The 23136-nt window shown below is 35.7% G+C and overlaps 1 long non-coding RNA gene across 43 annotated transcripts in view; it reads left to right on the forward strand.

Annotated features, from left to right (window-relative positions):
- The window catches only part of LOC144320990 (uncharacterized), a 369611-nt gene that overhangs the window by 97431 nt on the left and 249044 nt on the right, over positions 1–23136 (forward strand). Inside the window, exon 4 of one of the 43 annotated variants that reach the window (XR_013386621.1) lies at positions 480–672. The exons of the other annotated variants lie outside the window; for them this stretch is intronic. This is a non-coding gene — a long non-coding RNA (uncharacterized LOC144320990). The remainder of the gene's footprint in view (positions 1–479; positions 673–23136) is intronic. 43 annotated transcript variants of the gene reach the window in all.

The raw sequence follows: 23136 nt of genomic DNA on the forward strand, positions 1-23136 counted from the left end.
AATTACTAAGAATAGAATCTTACATTTTAAAAGTACTTTTAATACATGTTCAGGGCTGATAGTATCCGTTCTGGTAGGATTTTGCCATTTTCTTACCAGTTTAAAAAATCTTTAGTATTATCACTGCTGTGTTAACTCTTTTAACCCTTAAGTAAAACTTCTACTGCAGGTTACTTTCTGTTGCAAATAGAAATATATGATAAGCAGATTATCTTGGTCCTTCTACTAATTACTCTAGCTATCAGATATGGTGGCAAATAAGTTCTACCCCAAAAAGAGGGAGTATGTCTCACATATGTGATGTGTCAGAGATAGGCAGATGCTCTCCAAAGATGTGTTCCCGTTACATTTGTTAATAGAAGTTTTGCTAGGAAATGGCTGCTCAGCTAAGGTCTGCATTCTCCTCCCTGCTTTCATTCCTTTCCCTCCCCCTACCTGACCTCCCTTATAACTAAATCACTCATTTGTGTTACTTCCAGGCTAACGTGTAACCAAGTGTTCTGCTCCATATCACCACATTCCTGTTCCCTATTCACGTGCCTGTATACATAGAATACAGTGGAAGCACTAGTGAATAGTTGAGATAGTGATAGAAAGAGCTTGGATCCCTGAATCTCTATGTGGAAAACCAGTTGCCACCCAGAGGTAGAAGCAATGTACTATAACATGTGGGTAAGTAATATATACTGTTGTGTCAAAGTTTGGAATTTACCCCACAAAGTTGAGGTTTATTGATAAAAGTTAGGTGGTGTTTAACTAATATTCTGTTTAATTAGATAGCAAGCCTTTTTCAGAAGCTGTGGACTTCTCCAAACAATTTGCAAGGACAAAGATATATGCCTATGCCCATGGGAAGGTAAATAGGATTATAGATTTAAAATTCATATTTAGCACAAGGAAGCAAGCTAGAAATAACTCATTTCTAACCATCAGTTTGGCTTCTAAGCTCTTTAATATTAATTTTGGTGTAATCTTGTCTATGTGGATAGAATAACTACTCCAGTAGAGTCCAAACCTCATGTTAGATCCCCGTTCTAGATTTTAATTTTCCTGCACAGCATTTCCTATTTTAATCACCAGAAAAATGAGAATAAGCTGTAGAAGGATTCTTCATATTAACCTTTATTTTCTTAGAGACCTTGTAAAATCTTCTCTGAGTTTTCTAACTTTAGCAAATTCAGTGTTTTCTTTTTCTCATTGAAAAATTTCAGATATTGATCCAGCTCTGTCAATCTTTAGTTGTTAGTAATGTTCCTAGGCTTTTATTCTCACTTGTAACATGAGAGAAGTTAATCAAGTTATCTCTAAATTGCTTTCAGTTATAAGCAAGAGAGAATGTTTTTTTCTGTGTGTATGTAGCAAATATATAAAATATCAACCTCCTTTTCCATTCGGCATTCACATGTACATCTGGCAATGTAAAGTGTTGCTCAACTTTAAGAACAATATTTTAAGCTGATTATACATATTTATATGTCCTCACCCTCCACACACACTCACGGTCATTAAGTGTATGGGTTATTTCTCTTCTGCCTTACAGTATAAATTTTTAAGGACTAAATAAAGTTATTGAACCTTCTCTGTCATAAAAAAGAGTAAATTATGTTATACTTCAACCCAGAAAATTAAATTGACCAGAACACCTTGTTCTCCAAGCCACAGGGTACTTTAAAAAAAATTTGCAGTTGGTTTTCAGTTTGCAATATTGGACCTGTTTACATAGGTCTCTCCAGAAACACTTTGCATTGTTTAAATGGCCCAATCCAGTGAAACTTCACTGTTGAATTCTTTTTTTTTTTTTCCTAAGACATTACTTTTTATTTTTATTTTATTGTTATTTTTTTTTGTCTTGGGTGGGATTTTTAAAATTATTTTTTTATTGGAGTTCAAATTGCTAATCGGTGCCCATCAAAAGATGAATGGATAAAGAAGCTGTTGTCTATGTATACAATGGACTATTACTCAGCCACTAGAAATGACAAATACCCACCATTTGCTTGGACATGGATGGAACTGGAGGGTATTATGCTGAGTGAAAGAAGTCAATCAGAGAAGGACAAACATTATATGGTCTCATTCATTTGGGGAATATAAAAAACACTGTCGAGTTCTTGAGAAAATAAAATGCCTAGTACTTATGGCATAGAAATGAGGGTACAATTGTTTTCTGAGAATGAAAATCTTTGAGCTGCTATGACAAGCAGAATTAAGCATTATATTTAATGGATAACTCAGTGGGAGCTGAGTGAAGTAGCCACCCAAGGAAAACCATTGTTACATTGTCAAAAAACAGCACAAGAGATTTTCAGTCAATACAAAATCAGGATATCTTCTATCCTGAGAGATATAGAAGAGAGAAATAGAGAGAGAAATAGAAGAGAAATAGGAGAAATAGGAGAGAAATAGAAGTAAATAAAAGAGAAGAATGAAAAATAATAAATTGGTTATTTTCTTTTGACTCTAAAAAATGCTGCAATATATTGTAACTTCCCTTAGATGGTTGGTTGAAATAGAATTATAACGTTCTATCAGCTGCCATGCCTCAGTGAGGGTTGCAGACATTATCTTTGGGAGGTGTGTAAAGAACGCTTTCTTTGAGGAAACTGCAAATTGCCCCCATATCATAAGGGAGTTAGACTTTGTTGAGTGGAGCTATTAATTGTAGGAAAAGGCATATAATGTGCTATTAGTTTTAGAAAGTGTATATTTTTGCTATTCCTTGATGATTTTTAAATCTTTGTCATCTCACAATGAGCAAAGAGTAACAATGGTACTAGCAAGTTAAGCCACCAAGAGGAAACTTTATGCAATGAAAAAGGTATAGAAAAACACAGTATGTTATGACTTATCATCTGGTAATTTCAGTGCTTCTTTATCATGTCAATTATATCTTGACAAAGCTATTAAAACTAAGGATAGAAAATATCATAGAACAAAAGATAGAATGAATTAAATTTACTTTAGGAAATTATCACTCAAAGTTTTATTTTTTATTTTTTTTATTTTATGTTGCCTTCATTTATTAAACTATTATAACATAATGGCATTTGAGATCTAGTAAATTAAATAACAGGGATCCAAAAATAATGATTCTAATCTAGGGACACTTGCCTCAGTGTCAGTGAGCTTAACTCTTAAATATCGAAATAGTTCACCTTACATACCTCAGCTTCATTTTATATAAAATGGATTATGAAATACATTGAAATTGCTCTAAATATTTTTTTATTGGAGTTCGATTTGCCAACATATAGCATAACACCCAGTGCTCATCCCATCAAGTGCCCTCCTCAGTGCCCATTACCCAGTCACCACATCCCCCCACCCACCTCCCTTCCATTACCCCTTGTTCGTTTCCCAGAGTTGGGAGTTTCTCAGGTTCTGTCACCCTCACTGATATTTCCCGCTCATTTTCCCTCCTTTCTCCTTTAATCCCTTTCACTATTTTTTTATATTCCCCGAATGAATGAAACCATATAATGTTTGTCCTTCAACGACTGACTTACTTCACTCATCATAACACCCTTAAGTTCCATCCATGTTGAAGCAAATGGTGGATACTCGTCCTTTCTGATGGCTGAGTAATATTCCATTGTGTATATAGACTACATCTTCTTTATCCATTCATCTGTTGATGGACATCGAGGCTCCTTCCACAGTTTGGCTATTGTGGACATTGCTGCTATAAACATTGGGGTGCAGGTGTCCCAGCGTTTCATGGCATCTGTATCTTTGGGGTAAATCCCCAGCAGTGCAATTGCTGGGCCATAGGGCAGTTCTATTTTTAACTCATTGAGTAACCTCCACACAGTTTTCCAGAGTGGCTGCACCAGTTCACATTTCCACCAACAGTGCAAGAGGGTTCCCCTTTCCACATCCTCTCCAACATTTGTTGTTTCCTGTCTTGTTAATTTTCACCATTAGCACTGGTGTAAGGTTAATTTTCACCATTAGCACTGGTGTGAGGTGGTATCTCATTGTGGTTTTGATTTGTATTTCCCTGATGGCAAGTGATGTGGAGCATTTTCTCATGTCTTGTTGGCCATGTGTATGTCTTCTTTGGTGAAATTTCTGTTCATGTCTTTTGTCCATTTCATGATTGGATTGTTTGTTTCTTTTCTGTTGAGTTGAATAAATTCTTTGTAGATCTTGGATACTAGCCCTTTATCTGATATGTCATTTGCAAATATCTTCTCCCATTCTGTAGGTTGTCTTTTAGTTTTGTTGACTGTTTCTTTTGCTGTGGAGAAGCTTTTTATCTTGGATAAGTCCAAGTCATTTTTGCTTTTGTTTCCCTTGCCTTCATAAATGTATCTTGCAAGAAGTTGCTGTGGTCGAGTTCAAAAAGGGTATTGCCTGTGTTCTTCTCTAGGATTTTGATGGATTTTTGTCTCACATTTAGATCTTTCATCCATTTTGAGTTTATCTTTGTGTATGGTGTAAAAGAATGGTCTAGTTTCATTCTTCTGCATGTGACTGTCCAATTTTCCCACACCATTTATTGAAGAGACTGTCCTTTTTCCAGTGGATAGGATAGTCCTTCCTGATTTGTTGAATATATATATACATATTTTTTTTAAAGATTTATTTATTTATTCATGAGAGACAGAGAGGGAGAGAGGCAGAGACACGAGCAGAGGGAGAAGCACGCTCCATGCAGGGAGCCCGACGCGGGACTCGATCCCAGGACCCCAGGATCACACCCTGGGCTGAAGGTGGAGCTAAACCGCTGAGTCACCCAGGCTGCCCCTGATTTGTCGAATATTAATTGACCATATAGTTGAGGGCCCATTTCTGGGTTCACTATTCTCTTCCATTGATCTATGTGTCTGTTTTTGTGCCAGGACCACACTGTCTTGATGATCACAGCTTTATAGTACAACTTGAAATCCAGCATGTGATGTCCCCAGCTCTGGTTTTCTTTTTCAATATTCCCCTATTTGGGGTCTTTTCTGATTCCACACAAATCTTAAGATGATTTGTTCCAATTCTCTGAAGAAAATCCATGGTATTTTGATAGGGATTGCATTGAATGTGTAAATTGCCCAGGGTAGCATTGACATTTTCACAATATTAATTCTTCCAATCCATGAGCATGGAATATATTTCCATCTCTTTGTGTTTTCCTCAATTTCTTTCAGAAGTGTTCTGTAGTTTTTAGGGTATAGATCCTTTACCTCTTTGGGTAGGTTTGTTCCTAGGTATCTTATGCTTTTGGGTGCAATTGTAAATTGGATTGACTCCTTAATTTCTCTTTCTTCAGTCTCATTGTTAGTGTATAGAAATGCTACTGATTTCTGGGCATTGATTTTGTATCTTTCTGCATTGCTGAACTGCTGTATGAGTTCTAGCAATCTTGTGATGCAGTTTTTTGGGTTTTCTATGTACAGTATCATGTCATCTGCAAAGAGGGAGAGTTTGACTACTTCTTTGACAATTTCAATGCCTTTTATTTCTTTTTGCTGCCTGATTGCTGAGGCTAGGACTTCTAGTACTATGTTGAATAGTAGTGGTGAGAGTGGACAGCCCTGTCGTGTTCCTGATCTTAGAGGAAAGGCTCCCAGTGTTTCCCCATTGAGATTGATATTTGCTGTGGGCTTTTCATAGATGGCTTTTAAGGTGCTGAGGAATGTTCCCTCAATCCCTACACTTGGAAGAGTTTTGATTAGAAATGGATGCTGTATTTTGTCAAATGCTTTCTCTACATCTATTAAGAGGATCATAAGGTTCTTGTTTTTTCTCTTGTTGATGTGATCTATCACATTGATTGTTTTACGAGTGTTGAACCAACCTTGTGTCCCAGGGATAAATCCCACTTGGTCATGGTGAATAATCTTCTTAATGTACTGTTGGATCCTATTGGCTAGTATCTTGTAGAGAATTTTTGCATCCATGTTCATCAGGGATATTGGTCTGTAATTCTCCTTTTTGGTGGGGTCTTTGTCTGGTTTTGGAATTAAGGTGATGCTGGCCTCATAAAAGGAGTTTGGAAGTATTCCATCCCTTTCTATCTTTCAGAACAGCTTTATTAGAATAGGTATTTTTTTCTTCTTTAAATCTTTGATAGAATTCCCTTGGGAACCCATCCGGTCCTGGACTTTGGTGTCTTGGGAGGTTTTTGATGACTGCTTCAGTTTCCTCCCTAGTTATTGGCCTGTTCAGGTTTTCTATTTCTTCCTATTCCAGTTTTATAGTTTGTGGTTTTCTAGAAATGTGTCCATTTCTACTAGATTGTTTAATTTATTGGCATATAGCTGCTCATAATATGTTTTTAAATAGTTTGTATTTCCTTGGTCTTGGTTGTGATCTCTCCTTTTTCATTTCTATTTTATTAAGTTGAGTCTTTTCTCTTTTGTTTTGAATAAGGCTGGCTAATGGTTTATCTATCTTATTAATTCTTTCAACTCCTGGTTTTGTTGATCTGTTCCACAGTTCTTCTGGTCTCTATTTCATTGAGTTCTTCTCGAATCTTTATTAACTCTCTTCTGCTTGGTGTAGGTTTTATTTGCTGTTCTTTCTCCAGTTCCTTTAGGTTCAAGTTAGATTGTGTATTTGAGTTTTTTCCAATTTTTTGAGGGATGCTTGTATTGTGATGTATTTCCCTCTTAGGACTGCTTTTGCTGTATCCCAAAGATTTTGAAAGGTTGCATCTTCTTTTTTGTTAGTTTCCATGAATCTTTTTAATTCTTCTCTAATTTACTGGTTGACCCATTCATCTTTTACCAGGATGCTCTTTAACCTCCATGTGTTTGAGTTTCTTCCAAGTTTCTTCTTGTGATTGAGTTCAAGTTTCAAAGCATTGTGGTCTGAAAATATGCAGGGGACAATCCCAATCTTTTGATACTGGTTGAGACCTGACTTGTGACCCAGTATATGGTCTGTTCTGGAGAAAGTTCCATGTGCACTTGAGAAGAATGTGTATTCAGTTGCATTTGGATGCAAAGTTCTGTATATATCTGTGAAATCCATCTGGTCCAGTGTATCATTTAAAGCCCTTGTTTCTTTGGAGACATTGTGCTTAGAAGAAATATCATTTGCAGAAAGTGCTGTGTTGAGGACTCCTACTATTAGTGTATTATTATCTAAGTGTGTGTTTACTTTGGTTATTAATTGATTGATATACTTGGCAGCTCCCACATCAGGGGCATAAATATTCATGATTGTTAGGTCGTCTTGTTGGCCCTTTAAGGATGATATAGTGTCCCTCTTCATTTCTTACTACAGTCTTTGGGGTAAACTTTAATTTATCTGATATGATGATTGCTACCCCAGCTTTCTTTTGAGGACCATTTGAATGGTAAATGGTTCTCCAGCTTTTCATTTTCAGACTGGAGGTGTCCTTACTTCTAAAATGAGTCTCTTGTAGACAGCAAATAGATGGGTCTTGCTTTTTTATCCAGTCTGAAACCCTGCGTCTTTTGATGGGATCATTTAGCCCAGTCACGTTCAGAGTTACTATTGAAAGATAGGAATTTAGTGTCATCATAATACCTATTCAGTCCCTGTTTTTGTGGCTTATTTCTTTGGGCTTCCTCTTTCTTTCGTAGAGTCCCCCTTAATATTTCTTTCAGAGCTGGTTTGGTGGTCACATATTCTTTCATTTTCTGCCTCTTTTGGAAGCTCTTTATCTCTCCTTCTATTCTGAATGAGAGCCTTGCTGGATAAACTATTCTTGGCTGCATGTTCTTGTCATTTAGTACCCTGAATATATCCTGCCAGCCCTTTCTGGCCTGCCAGGTCCCTGTGGAGAGGTCTGCTGTTAATCTAATACTTCTCCTCATATAAGTTAGGGATCTCTTGTCTCTCTCTGCTTTAAGGATTTTCTCTTTATCTTTGGAATTTGCAAGTTTCACTATTAAATGTCGAAGTTTGAACAAAGTTTATTAATTTGGGGGGGGGGAGACCTTTCTATCTCCTGGATCTGAATGCCTGTTTCTCCCCCCAAACTAGGGAAGTTCTCAGCTATGATTTGTTCAAATATGCTTTCTGGCCCTCTGTCTCTCTCAGCGCTCTCTGGAGCCCCGATTATACATAGATTTTTCCTTCTGAAGCTATCACTTATTTCCCTTAATCTTTCTTCATGGTCTTTTAATTGTTTTTCTCTTTTTTCCTCAAATTCCTTCCTTGCCATCAACTTGTCTTCTATGTCACTCACTCTTTCTTCCACCTCATTAACCCTCGCCATTGGGACCTCCAGCTTGGATTACATCTCATTTAATTGATTTTTAATTTCGGCCTGATTAAATCTAAATTCTGCAGTCAAGAAGTCTCTTGATTCCTTTATGCTTTTTTCCAGAGCCACCAGTAGCTTTATATTTGTACTTCTGAATTAATTGGCTTTCTGACATCGAATTGTAATCCAAATTCTGTAACTCTGTGGCAGGGAGTACTGTTTCTGATTCTTTCTTTTGTGGTGAGTTCTTCTTTCTAGTCATTTTGCTCAGTGCAGAGTGGCTTTATGAGTGGGCTGAGTCAAGAATATCAACCACAAGCTAAGTAAATTTCACGCTAGATGATTCTGCTGAGGTCAGAGACCAGAAATTGAAAACAAATATCAGATCGAAATAAAACAAAAAGACCACTAAATTGAAATACAAATTTTTAAACAAAGTAGTAAAGCATAAAAGGCCAAGAATCCCAAAGACTATTTCTAATCCCAATAGAAAAAAAGAGAAAAAAAAGAAAAAAAAAGGGGAGAAAAAAAAGAGGGGGTACTGGGAGATGGTGGTGGTGACGAAGTTGTAGTGGAGGGAAAATGTAGTCTACCTGAGGGGTTCTAGAGTGTGATCCTCTTGTTTCTGATTATATTAAGTTCTGTACGTTAGAAGATGCTTAGTCCCAAATTTATATAAACCAGAAATGCTTGTAGAAGGCCCCAACATTGACCATCAAAACATAAATTATATAAAAGAGGGGGGCAGAATGGGGATGAGGAATATCACAGAATGAACCAGCATGGTATACAACTTGGTTCTGGGTGCATGCTGGTCATGTTTTAGAAGATATTAACTTACTCCATTGTAGAACAAAATGAGGCAGAGAAAACAAGAAACACACACACAGAGAGAACACATATCTTGTATATCTTCCACAATTAAGTTGAGTATGTTGAAGGGAATCTAGAAGTGGAAAATATACCTAGGACCTGTAATTGTAGAAATATGGAAGTCAAAATGAAGAATCTTAAAAATGAAGAGGTGGTAAAATATTGTAGTTAAGGTGGAAAAAGAGAAAAAAATTGGAAATTTACAGTCTGATATAAAAACGAGTTGTACTGGAAAAAGGAAGAAAAAATAAAAAGGAGAAGTATCCTCTGGTTCCATATACCATAAATCCCTTGACTTCCCCTGGAGCTTCCTAGCGCTGCTCGATCAAGAACTTGCTCTTCCCCTTGTACTTGCAGCTGGTCTTCTGGGGGAGGGGCTGCTGTGCTGATTCTCAGGTGTGTGCACCTGGGGGAGCTGCCCTGCTCCCTACCGGATGCTGGGCTCAGTGGGAGCTGTTGACCCTGTGAGGCCTCTGTTCCCTGCGGGCCCGCCGCTCCCAGGCACAGGGTGACACAAGGGGGAACAACACTGATGGCTGCCGGGTCTCCAGCTCTGGAGCTAGCTCCCCCAGTAACTACCGCAGTCTCCCAGTCCGCACTAGATGCTAGTGCACTAGATGCTAGATCCGGCGTAGATGCTCCGGGTACTTATCTGCACAGCTTGGGGGTGCCCAGTGGCAGGAGAGTCCTCGCCATCCTGTGCCCTCCTCGCCTCCGCCTGTCCCCGGGGGGAGCACAGGATCCTGGGCTGTGTCCCCCGGGCCCTGGGCTCGTGGCCTGCGCTGCTGGAATCGTGCTCCTGGGCCGCGGCTTCCAAAGGCAGCAGGTGCGGCCCCCTCCACCCGAAGCCCCCGCCTGACCCCTGGCTTCTCCCCGAGGCCCCCCGGGCGCGGCTCCAGCCTTTACCGAGCTAAGCCTGCAGTGCGCAGTGCGCTCTCCCCTGGGACCCACTCCTCTGTTAGTGACCCTGGGAACCTGGGGGCTCCACTGCCCCTCCTGCGGTCCTGACAGAGTTCCCTGTGAGAGCCTTTCCCTCCAGGAAAAATCTGGTGCAGATTTTTAAAGTTTCCATTTCTCCAGGGCTGGGCTTTCCTGTCCCCAAGGCTCTTGCAGCCCCCCTTAGCTCGGGTCCTCCCGGGGGCCCATTCCCCACTGGATTCTTTTTTTTTTTTTCCCTTGTCTTTTTTTTTTTTTTTTCCTTGTTAGAAGTGAAAACCCTTCTCTCTGTAGCATTCCAGCTGTTCGCTCTTTAAATCTCAAGTCGAATTCTTAGGTTTTCAGATGGTTTGAAAGTTATCTAGGTAAGTTGGTGGGGACAGGTAACTTGGGGACCCTACTCCTTCACCATCTTGCCCCGCCCCTTATTGCTCTAAATATTAACATGTATCCACGCTTTGAATTGTTAGGAGTTCATAACACATTATGACATTAATGGTTTAATGCATATGTCTTAAAACAAAGAAGAGTACTTTGTAATCAAAATGTGAACAAGATCTTATATATGAATTTGCACTTGTTATTCCCTGCTGTGTTTGAACATCAAGTTTACAACTCATCATTATCATTATTATTCATTATTATAATTGTAGTAGTGCATGGGATAGATAATCCCAAACAGAATAATGTAAAAACCACTCATACTTGATTTTAAACTATTGTTGAAGCAAGGGAAATACCTTTAGATTAAAAATGGAAATCCACATGTGGACAATCATAATTAACTGAGTGCCTAAGCTAACATAGAGTTTCTAACCTAATGTTAGGCTTATTGAGTTAACTAATGAAGCTGCAATGTGGGAGTCTTAGGATAGCAAAAGCATATTTAAGATTTTGAATAGATCCCAGAATGAAAAAAATAACTTACACGATTTTAATATTTCTAGATTCTCTATATACAACCTTGATATGCCTAATGAAGGCCACTTCTACAAGTCAAATCATTCAGTACATTTAAAATAAAGGATAAATGATAGTTTTATTTGAAATGTTTAGTTATTTCATATACAATGCTAAACTTTGGGAATAATAAAATTGAGTAATATGTGTTTCCTTCCATTGTCTCTTGGTTGAGCATTGGTGTTGCTAATATTCAAGAGAGGATAATAATTTAGTAAAATTTAAATTACCTTTCCATTTTGAAAAGTAAATTTTTGTCTTTATTAGTTAGGAAGGCAGTTAACACTTGAACATCATTTGAGTCGCCTAGCTCTTTATTCATGGCCCCTAGCATTTCCTTACATTTGTTACTATGGCAAACTTTAATGTTGTAAGACTTCTATTAGGGATGAAACCCACACTTAATTTCATTGACATAGGAGAATAGAAGAGGAATACAAATATAATTATTGGATATGCTAATAGATCTTATCCTTTAAAATTATTGATTAGGTAATATTTGGTTCAAAAGTAGAAAAAACTGAAAGGCATAGAATGGGATAGGCCTTGCCCCTGATCCTGCAACCATATTCCCAACCCAGCTTACACACACACACACACACACACACACACACACACACACACTTCATGCACCCATTCATTATTTTTAGTATACTGATTCAAAGATTATTTATGACAATATAAACAAATAGTACATATGTACTTATTTTATACAGAAATACACTGACTGTTCCTCTGTTGCTTTTTTCACCTGATAATACACTTTTGAGATCTTTTAACTTTATTTCATTTTTTATTAACATATGTGTTTCCTAATCTTTTTAAAAATAGTTTTAATTAAAGTGTAGTTGACATGTAATAATCAGTTAGTTTCAGGCATACAACATAATAATTCAACAATTATTATATTATATTATATTATATTATATAATTATATATTATCTTTTATATTATTATTATATATATATTATATAGGCAGAGACACAGGAAGAGGGAGAAGCTGACTCCCTTCAGGGGTCCAATGAGGGACTCGATTCTGGGACCCTGGGATCACTACCTGAGCCAAAGGCAGATGCTCAACCACTGAGCCACCCAGGGGTCCCATAACTGGAAGTTTATACCTCTTAATTCCCTTCACCTATTTTGTTCATCTTTTTACCCCTTCCCCATTGGCAACCACCAGTTTTCTATATGTATGGTTCTGTTTCTCTCTTTGTTGTTTGTTTGTTTTGTTTTGCTTTTTGGATTCCATATAAGATTTACTTATACTGGTGCATGGAGGGATTTCCCACTAGCTTTTAACGTGTTATTCAGTAGTATGTATACTTATTCAATATGTATATATAAAATAAAGCATTCAAATAATAACTATTAGTGGTCATGAGTGGTGGTTTTCAAACTTTTCTATTACAAGCTTATGCATATTCGCTACATACAAAATAATACATAGTTTTGTACTGTGTAATTTCTTGCATTGGAGAAATATTTGTAGGGTAAACACTTGGAGATAATACCTGATTACCCTCCATACATGCTGCATGGATTTGAACTACCATCTGAAATATATAGAATGCTGGTTTTCCCTAGCATACATAGTTGAAAAAAGTACATTTTCAAACTTGGATCTTTGTCGATCTCCTGGGTTAAACAGATATCTTAGTGTAGTTATTATTTGCATTTTCCTCTTAGTGAGAGAGGTTGAGCATCCTTTTATTATAAAGAGCCATTTGTATTTTTCCTTCTGTGAACTGTTTGGTACATTGTTATTTTTCTTTTGAGTTGTCTTTATCTTGTATATTGTTCGGATTATTTTATATAGTAGGGATATTTTCCTACTGTGAAGTGAGTTTCAGATACTTTTTTATCACAATTTAACTTTTACTTTTGATTTTGTCTATAGCATTACTATGTCATATAGATTCTTCATGTTATTATTTACAATTGTTTTCTTTAGTTTTTTAAACATTAAAGTGTAATAGAAATGTTCTCATATAAATATAAAGGAGTAGACATTCATTTATGATAAAAATCCTCTACAGAGTAGGCTTAGAGGGAATGTGCTTCAACATAATAAAGGCTTATAAGAGCAACCCACAGGCAGCATCATACTCAATGGTGAAAAACTGAAAGTTTTTTCCCTATGGTCAAGAACAAGACAAGAATGTCTACTTTCATCACTTTTATTCACATAATACTGGAAGTCCTAGCACACAATTAGACAACATAAATAAAAGGCACCTGAATTGGTAAGGAGGAAATAAAATTTTCACTTTTGCAGATGACATGATACTGGCTATAGAAAACTCTAAAGACTTTGCCAAAAAACGACTAGAACTGATTATCAAATTCATTTAAATCTCATGACACAAAATCAATGTACAGAGATCTGTTGCATTCCTATATACTAATAATGAAGCAGCAGAAAGTGAAATTAAGAAAACAATTCCATTGTTCCATTTATAATTGCACCAAAGCAATAAAATATCTAGGAATAAACTTAACCAAGAGATAAAAGACCTGTGCTCTCAAAAACTATAAAACATTGATAAAATAAATTGAGATGATGCAAAGAAATGGAAAGATATTCCATGCTCATGGATTAGAACAAATTTTGTTAAAATGTGTATACTACCTAAAGCAATCTATAGATTTAATGCAGTCCCTATCAGAATACCACCAACATTTTTTATGGAGCTATAGCAAACAATCTTAATATTTGTATGGAACCACAAAAGATCTTTAATAGCCAAAGCAGGCTTGAAAAAAAAAAAAAAACAAACTGGATGTGTCACAATTACAGACTTTAAGTTATATTACAAACTGGTAGGAATTAAGACAGCATGGCACTGTCATAAAAATAGATACACAGATCAGTGGAACAGAACAGAAAACCCAAAAATAAACCCACAATTATATATGGTCAATTAATTTCAACAAAGGAGAAATGAATATCCAATAGAAAAAAAATCAGTTTCTTCAACAAATGGTATTGGGAAAACTGGATGGCTGTTTGCCAAAGATGAAACTGGACTGCTTTCTCTCACTGTGCATAGAAATAAACTCAAAATGTATTAAAGATCTAAATGTGAGACCTTAAACCATAAAAATTGTTGAGGAGAACATGGGCAGTAATCTCTCTGACATCAGTGACAGCAATGTTCTTCTAAATATGTCTCCTGAGGCAAGATAAATAAAAGCAAAAGTAAACTATTTAGGACTTCATTAAAAAAAAAAAAAAAAAGTTTCTTCACAGCAAAAGAAGCAGTGAACAAAAAGGCAACTTACTGAATGGGAGAAGATATTTGTAAATGACATATTCAATAAAAAGTTATTATCTAAAATATATAAAGAACTGATGTAAAAAACACTCTAATTGGGCAGCCTGGCTGACTCAGCAGTTTAGTGCCACTTTCAGCCCAGGGCGTGATCCTGGAGACCCAGGATCGAGTTCCGCGTGGTGCTTTCTGCATGGAGTCTGCTTCTCCCTCTCCTGTGTCTCTGCCTCTCTCTCTTCTCTGTGTCATAATTAATTAATTAATTAATTAATTAATTAAAATCTTTAAAAATAAAAATAAAAAAACACTGATTAAAAATGAGAGAAGACAGGAACAGACATTTTTCCAAAGAAGACATACCAGTGGCCAACAGACACATGGAAGGATGTTCAACATCACTCTTCATCAGAAGAATATAATTCAAAAATACAATGAGATATCACCTCAATATAATAAACAGAAGAACTCAAAGTGTTACTGAAGATGTGGAGAAGAAGGAGCCCTCATGCATTGTTGATGGGAGTATAAATTGGTGGGGCCACTGTAGGAAATAGTATGGAGGTTCCTCAGAAAATTAAAAAATAGAACTGCCCTATGATCTAGGAATTACACTATTGGATATTTACTCCCAAAATAGAAAAAAAAAAAAAACTAATTCAAAGGTATACATGAACTTCTATGTTTATTATAGCATTATTTTCAATAGCCAAACTATGGAAGCAGCTCAAGTGTCCAGTGATTGATGAATGGATAAAGAAGAAGTGGTACATACACAGACACACATACACACACACAGTGGAATATTATTCAGGCACAAAAAATTGTGAAATCTTGCCATATGCAACAGCATGGTTAGAGCTAAAGAGTATAATACTAAGTGAACTAAGTCAGAGAAAGACAAATGCCATATGATCTCACTTGTGTAGAATTTAAGAAACAAATGAGCAAAAAAAAAAAAAGACATATCAAGAAACAGACTCTTAACTATAGAGAAAAATATGGTGGTTATCAAAGAGAAAGCAAGTTGGGGGATGGATAGATAGGCGATGATTAAAAAAGTGCCCTTATCCTGAAAAAAAAAATATATATGTATTTTTAAAGGAATACTACTATGGTGTTTTGTTGTTGCTTACTAATATTATATTCTTTTTACCTATACATTTTTATATTTTTCATGATATTAAATTATTACAGAATTTATCTTGATGTACCATCTAGAACTTCAACTTCTTTTTTATCCCCCAGTTAGCAACTTCATTTTTCCAACATCAGTTAGGGAAAAGTTATTCCTATGAATGGGTTTAAAATGCAACTTTTGTCATAAAATTAATTATCATATGTCTTTGGGTTTATTTTGGACATTTTTCTGCTTTTTTATTTTGTATGAAGCATTCATTTCTCTCATTGGCCAGTACTACATTTTCTCCTTAACTGAGGTTTAATGTATATTTAAATAGCTGGTAGTGCTGATACCCCTATATTGTTTTTTTAAATTCTATTTTAATTTGCATGTTATTTTGCTTATTAATTTATACCAAACAAAACTGTTTAACTTGTTACTTATTTGTACACCATTATCTTTGTTTAGTGTGTCTACTTTTGTATAATTATATATACATTTACAAAACTCACTAATGTGAACAAGGTTTCTGATAAACTTCTACTGAACCATAAAATGGCCTAAGCTTTGTAGGTATTGGTGACCTCTTTTAATAAACACGTATTTCCGGGATACTCTTTGGTGGTATCTTACTGGTCTTACATATGTGGAAGTAGGTGGTCCTTCTCAGTGTTTTGAATCATGGGATCAAGAATCAGATTACATAGATTCAGTTACATGGCTGTAGTTTTCTTACCTTTGTGACTGGGAAGAAGTAATTTAATCTCTCGGAGTCTCTGTTTCTTCTTAAGTATAGTAATTTTCTCTCTTCACAGACTTGTTGGTAAAAGTAAATGGGACTAGTAAAATAAAACTCTTATCAGAGTGGCTGAAATACATATTAGCTCTTCTAATGAACACTAAATATTGAAGGATATAGGGATCAGTGAAGGTGGCACACATACCCTCCTCCTCCTCCTTCTCCTCCTCCTCCTCCACCACTGCCACCACCAAAAATCTGAGGGGTCTCTGGTGACCCTTTTCAGCAGATTTTGTTCTGACTGGCACACGAAAGAAGAGAAATGCCACATAAACATGTCAAACAGATTTTTTTTCAGCTTGCTAACAATGCCAGATAGAACTAGAGGCAGAGAGAGTGGGCCAGAGGTATGCAGTGGTTGGAATCCTTTCTAGAGTTGGTCCCTGGACAGGAACTATGGCTCTGTTTTTAGTGATGAGACATATAACCTTCTCTTTCCCACCTCTTTTAAACCTGTTTGTCTTTATTCCTTTTTTATCCTGTGAACTTCCTATATCCTTCAAATAAAATCCTGTTTGGATTAATTTAGCCAGAATTTGTTTCTTTACAATGCAAAGATTAAATAATATCCCCCAGTTCACACAGCTAAAAGTACTCCATGCCCTATCGTTAAACAACAAAAGCTAAATTTAAACTGATGAAAACTTAGCTTGACATTTAAAAGAGGTGATTTATAAGTCTGATTTAGACATCTCCTCTACAGGAGACTACTCTGAACTCAAGGTCTCTAATTCTGTGATAGGATTTCCTTCAGTTTTATTTTATTGAATGAATCCTCTTAAACAATATTTCGATAATTATTTTTTGTTAAGAGTGACTGAAATACATGTTAGCTCTTCTAATGAACTCTAAATATTGAAGGATATAGGGATTAGTGAAGGTGGCATACACAGCCTCCTTCTCCTCCTCCTCAAGAAATATGTGTTTATTTCTTATCACAAGACAACTAATTGCTCAGATATATTGTACTGAGAACCTTCCAAACAAATATTATCTGTTTCTGTTGTCATTCTGGATCCTGATAATAATAATCATAAACATTTGACTGGAGTTGGGCTTCATTAGTGGTTTTAATATTTTTTTGCCATATCTTCATCTGCCATGTCTAGCATGATCATTCAATGTGGCCCAATTATAGCCATTCTATTTACAGTGAAGTCAGAATCCCATTAATTTCCTAATGAACTGATACTGATCTTATTTTCTGCAAGCTGGTGATGCATCAGAAGTCATTGTTAATTTACTTTCAAAATGAGGTCCAATGAATTTTCTCTGCTGCAGAAATTGCAAAAAAGAAAGAAAACTCTAATTGGTCTAATAACACCTGTTTTTAAATTAGTAGCCTGACTGGAGGATAAGTGCTCCCATTTCCGAAGGGACCTATCTGTGTGCTTCCCTTCAGATAGTATCCCTCCTCCTACAAGTAAGATACTCGAGATGCGACAGGGACTCCTTGTCCATAAGAAGCAATTTGCAGTGGATCCCCCACTCTGCTTTTCTTAGCACTGCCCTAGGTCATTCAGTTTTGAATCTATGTTACGATTAAGTTATGGAAATATTTTGGAAAGCCTGCTAACTAAAAGTGTGAGGAAGTGGCTGGGTAAATTTTCTCCCAAAACATTGGTTGATGTCTAATGTGTGTATGAGACAAATTATCTATAATATGGTACCACTGACTTCTCCTGAAGTGCCTTTTTCTCAGCCTTTTAACATGCAATTATTGTCAGTTGTGTTAACTGGTAAGAGGAAATGAAAAGGTGACGGAATACAAGGAAGGCCAAACATCACTCTATAGAAACGATTTTAATCTTTATGTCTGTTACATGCACATTTGAGGATTCTAGATGGTAATTCTTGATGTCAGCCCTTCTTCTAAAGTGCTGCTTGGGGCTCTGGTATAGAGAGATGTTTGTAGTAGAGATCAGAATGATCAGGGGCCAAATTTTATTCTAAACAGAAACAAAAAAAAAAAAAAAATAAATAAATAAATAAATAAACAGAAACAAACTACTATGCTCAACATTGGGCCCTAGAACCAACCTCATCCAGTTCTGAAAGGTTTCTAGGTGAATGCTGTGACTCTCTTGAATTGAAGGACAACTTGCCAATAAAGAGGACAATTTAATGCTCCCTGAAGTTAAAACTAGCAAAATAAGAACCCCTTATAAAGCTTCATAGATCACAACTCTTACAAGTTAATAATCGTTTTGTAATTCCTTTGAGTCTCCATTTTCTCCATCTATAAAGTGGAGAAGGAAGTCTACTCTGGAAGATCTTTTTGAGGATTAAGTGAAACATTTTTAAAATACCTAAAGTTCTTTCTGAAAAAAAAATAATAAAAATAAAGTTCTTTCTGGCTCATTGAGGTGCTTGCAGGTATTTTCCCCACACAGTCTCACAATTTTAAGAAAGGAAATAGATAATCCACTATAATATTCAGCCATATTAAAATGGATCCTCTTGATAATAGTTTTACAATTTTAAATCTTTTACTGAGGATCGCCTTTCCATATTCAAATTGATTTCACTTATAAATTGGATTCAAGAAACAAAACAGATGATTATAGGAGGAGGGAAGGAAAAACAAAATAAGATGAAAACAGATAGGGAGGCAAACCATAAGAGACTCTTAACTATAAAAAACAAACTGAGGGTTGCTGAAGAGAAGGTAGGTGGGGGGATAGGGGAATTGGGTGATGGGCATTAAAGAAGGCACTTGATGTAATGAGCAACCAATATAACTGATGTTTTATGCAACTAATGAATCACTAAATTCTACCCCTGACACCAATAATAGAGTATATGTTAACTAAATTTAATTTAAATTAAAAATTAAAAAAAATCTAGTCTTATGAAGACATATAAGTAGATGAAAGTCGAGGATAAAAGAATGTTCATGGACCAAATAAGTATATTGTTAACTTGTCAATCTTCTTGAAAAAGAATAGTGTTTGCATATTTTGTGGACCAGTAAGATACAACTTTTTTGGTGGAAATAATTCATAATTTGGTTGTAAAGTGGACATTAGTTTGCAAAGTCCTGTTTTGCTGTTGTACTAAAGTTGGATTTAGAAAATATAATGATTTGAATTATTCAACACCACAGATGTCCTCAAATCTTCACAATTGTTATAACCCAAAGACCCAAACAGAGTGAAAATGAGACCTCAGGCTCTAAAGAAATTAGAAAGATAAGTCACAAATCTGTAATGGACAGATAACAGGAAAAGAGTAGGATGAACATGTGATAGCTGGCATGTGGCCAGACAGAATCTGAAAAATGAGTTCCACCAAAATGAAAGATGAAAAATGTGATTTATTTTGTAGTTACCTATTTTTGCTTGGAAGATTGGATGGGGAAGCTACCATCTTCTTAGTTATATTAGGATGCAATAAGTAGATATTCATCTATAAGCTGATTTAACCATTTCTTTAGCAATGGTAATAAGAGGTGCTGCTGACTGAGTTAAGAATGCAAGGGTTTTGGGGCAGCCCCGGTGGCTCAGTGGTATAGCGCCGCCTTCCGCCCAGGGCGTGATGGAGACCCAGGATCAAGTCCCATGTTGGGCTCCCTGCAGGGAGCCTGCTTCTTCCTCTGCCTGTGTCTCAGCTTCCCTCTCTCTCTGTCTCTCATGCATAAATAAACAAAATATTTAAAAAAAAGAATGCAAGGTTTTGAATGAGGAAAAAAGGCTGTATTTAAAGCTGTTTCTCCCCTTTCTGGCTGTTTGACATGCGATAAATGTGGCTATTCCTATATTTGTTTCAGTTTTCATATCTGTAAATTGAGTATGTGTACCTCATAGGGAACCGTTTTCCTGTGATTAAACAAGAAAGATAAATAAAACATTTTAGTTCAGTGCCTGGTATATATATATATATATATATAGTATGAGGTAAGTAATTAAATAATTGTTACTGTTTATTGAGTTTCTATTATGTATTTGGTATCATATTTAATATCTTAGATGACTTATGTCATTTAACTTTTACATCTTCAGCTTGCTAAAAATATTATCTTTTTTTGAAAAGATAGGGGACCCAAGACCCAGAGAATTTACGTGATTTGTCCAGATTTACCCAGCAGTGGTAGGTCCTTGAATTGAACCCATAGCTTTCTGACCTTCAAGTCTTAGTATTACATTTCTATTTTTTTCCTCATGACCTTGGTACTATCCTATTTTGCATCTCTCACCTTAAAGACTTAATTGCTTTGCAGGCAGCCATTATTAAAAATTATTTAAAACTACTTTATAATATTGTTCTCTGGAGTTTTCTACATGTTTGTTCTTCTCCAGACACTTCACTGATTCCCCTAAAGAACAAAAATGAGTCATAAAATATTTACGTTGCCATTTCACCTAGGACAGAACTAACACAGGGGTGCATTATTATAGCTGCTAAATAAATATCAAAGTAATACAGCTATATTTTGCTACAGTGTGATTCAGGTTAGAGTTTACATTTAGTACATCTTTCAGTATTACAGTATTTAGACTAACTGAATGCGGAAACAATTCCAATTTACCTAAATGAGAAATTGACACAAAATAATTACAAAGAATGTTACTTTATCCCAAGACTTTCTAATGAAGCAATATTTTTTTTTTATAAAATATCTCTCTGCCTTTATAATTTCCTCACTTTTCCAGTAACTATATAGCTGAAACTTCTGGACATAGAAAAAGAAGCCTTGCCTCAACCAGTACTTGTTCAAGGATAGTAATTCTGACTTACAGTGAGCTTGATTAATTTCTTTTGTTGTCATTTTCTTTCTACATTGAAGCTGACTGTATGAAGCTATTGCAATGAAGATAAAGTAAGCAAGCCTTTGACCTAACCATCTCAATTTCATATTTGGACTCTATCACTTGCTTCATGCTGTCCCTTCTTACAGAGAACTGTCAGAATGATTGGACTCTATTTTGGAGAGAGCTAGATGACTAGACCATCTACACTGGCAGAAAACCACAGTAAAAATACACGCATTCAAAAAAAAAAAAAAAAAGAACATGCATTCATAGTGTATGTGTGTGCAGTTCTCCTTAAGTAGCTACTTTCCAATCAATAAGTATTTATTAGTACATGTTCTATATCAGACACTACCAAAATGCTATTGGAGAAACAGACAAATTTATACTGTACTTCTTGGAATATAAACTTACACCAAAGATGCTAAAATGAATAAAGTATATAAAGGCTTAATAAATATTATGATTTTTAAATATAAGGCTATAGCATTTAGCATGATGAATTTCTTAATAAATGGTGTCAATATTAACTTCAGTAGGTATTCAGAAAAGGAGAGACCCATTTTTGGCAAGGGATTTTATGGAGAAAACTGTCCTTGGCCATGGCCACTTCTTTCTAGTGATTGCTGGTAATCTCAGATGCTAATTCTGTATTAAACCTGCTTTACTTGAACTCCTCTAATCTCCTGTTGTCTATGATTCTTCTCTGTCTGCAAATATGTGACACTTTGGACCTTCTCTAGCTCCCCAGCATTAGGTCCAACAGTGGTAGTTAGGCTGGTGTGCTTTGTACAATGCCCATTATATATGAGCATTGTTAATTTATCTCAGGTGGATGCTCTCCTCTTTCTTTCTCTAAATTATATGCTTCTCTTTGAGAATATAATTCACTGGCCCTGGGTTAAACAGTTCTGAGATCAGCCGTACTTTTCTGGTCATGTCTTAAACCATACTGAGACCAAGTAAAACTAACTTAGCTGAGAACTTTTTCATCAAAAGTTGCTTTTCAAGACTTTCATTCTACTTTGTCCAATAAATTTTACTCAGTTCCAGCAATTTACCCAAGATATATGTTAAATTACTCCAGCTTAGGACCCAAAACCCTATAAACATCCTTCCCTAATTTTTTCACTTTTGAGATACTAGTAGGACTCTGCTAAATTGGTATTCTCCATTATTTGGTTTATAGTAGACCAAATAAACAGCTTTTTGGGGGGAGTCAGTAGTCAGTACCTTCTAAATGGGGTTTTCTTTCTAATGCTCTACACTTTTCAACCTCATTTGATCTCAGATGGCATTGTAACCAAATAGTTTAAACAGTAGAAATTTAATGATCATAGAATGATCACATTCTAAAAGGCAATATGAAGGAAAGAGAAAGAACAGTGATAAATCATAAAACCTATAAGTAACTGCAGATTCTGGTTTTAAGAATGGGTTCTTTAGTTCTGAGTCTGCAATGACGAAAATCCATAAGTACCCGAGTATCTTTTCTCCTTTAGTATTCAACTTTAATAATTACTATGTTATGGACCAGGCATGAATCTAAGTGTCTTACATATATCATTTTATTCTAAAATTACAACAAACCTTTAAAGTTTTCATTTTTCCTCATTTTATAGCCAAGAAAACTAAGTCACAGAGAGATGGATTAACTTGTCTTTAGGCACAAAGTTAGCAATTGGCATGGCAAGGAATAAAATCTAGGTGACATCACAGAAGAAATGAGACTTCAAGCATCTCTGTTATACTGCCTTCTTGAAATATATTAAGTTCTTATTTGTCTTGAAATGGCATATGGGCACATTGATTGTGACCACATTTAAAACATTAACCAGATGGGTAACTGATGATTTATTCTTCTTATATTATGAACTTAAACATAATTTAATAGCTCTCACTATTATCAATTGTGCATGCTAATTTCTTGTATTATAGTTTTATGTAAACTGTATGAACATCTTTTGTTTGAAAATTCTGAATATCTACATATATTAATGCCACTTCACACTTTGGTTTTGTACTTTTATGTCAAATTTGAGTGGTTTATGATGAAAATAATACTAAAATATATTTAAAATTCTTCATTACAGTGTGACTATAAAATGCTTAGTTATTTTTAAAAACAAGGATAGATTGTCTAATAAAAATGACTAGAATGAATATAGCAAGACTATTTTTGTCACCCTGTCTTCATTCCAAGGTTACCCTCCCTGATGTTATGATTTAAATTGCCTTTGTGTTTGTAT

This window comes from Canis aureus, chromosome 9 (assembly GCF_053574225.1).
Source record: "Canis aureus isolate CA01 chromosome 9, VMU_Caureus_v.1.0, whole genome shotgun sequence".
Lineage (NCBI taxonomy): Eukaryota > Metazoa > Chordata > Mammalia > Carnivora > Canidae > Canis > Canis aureus.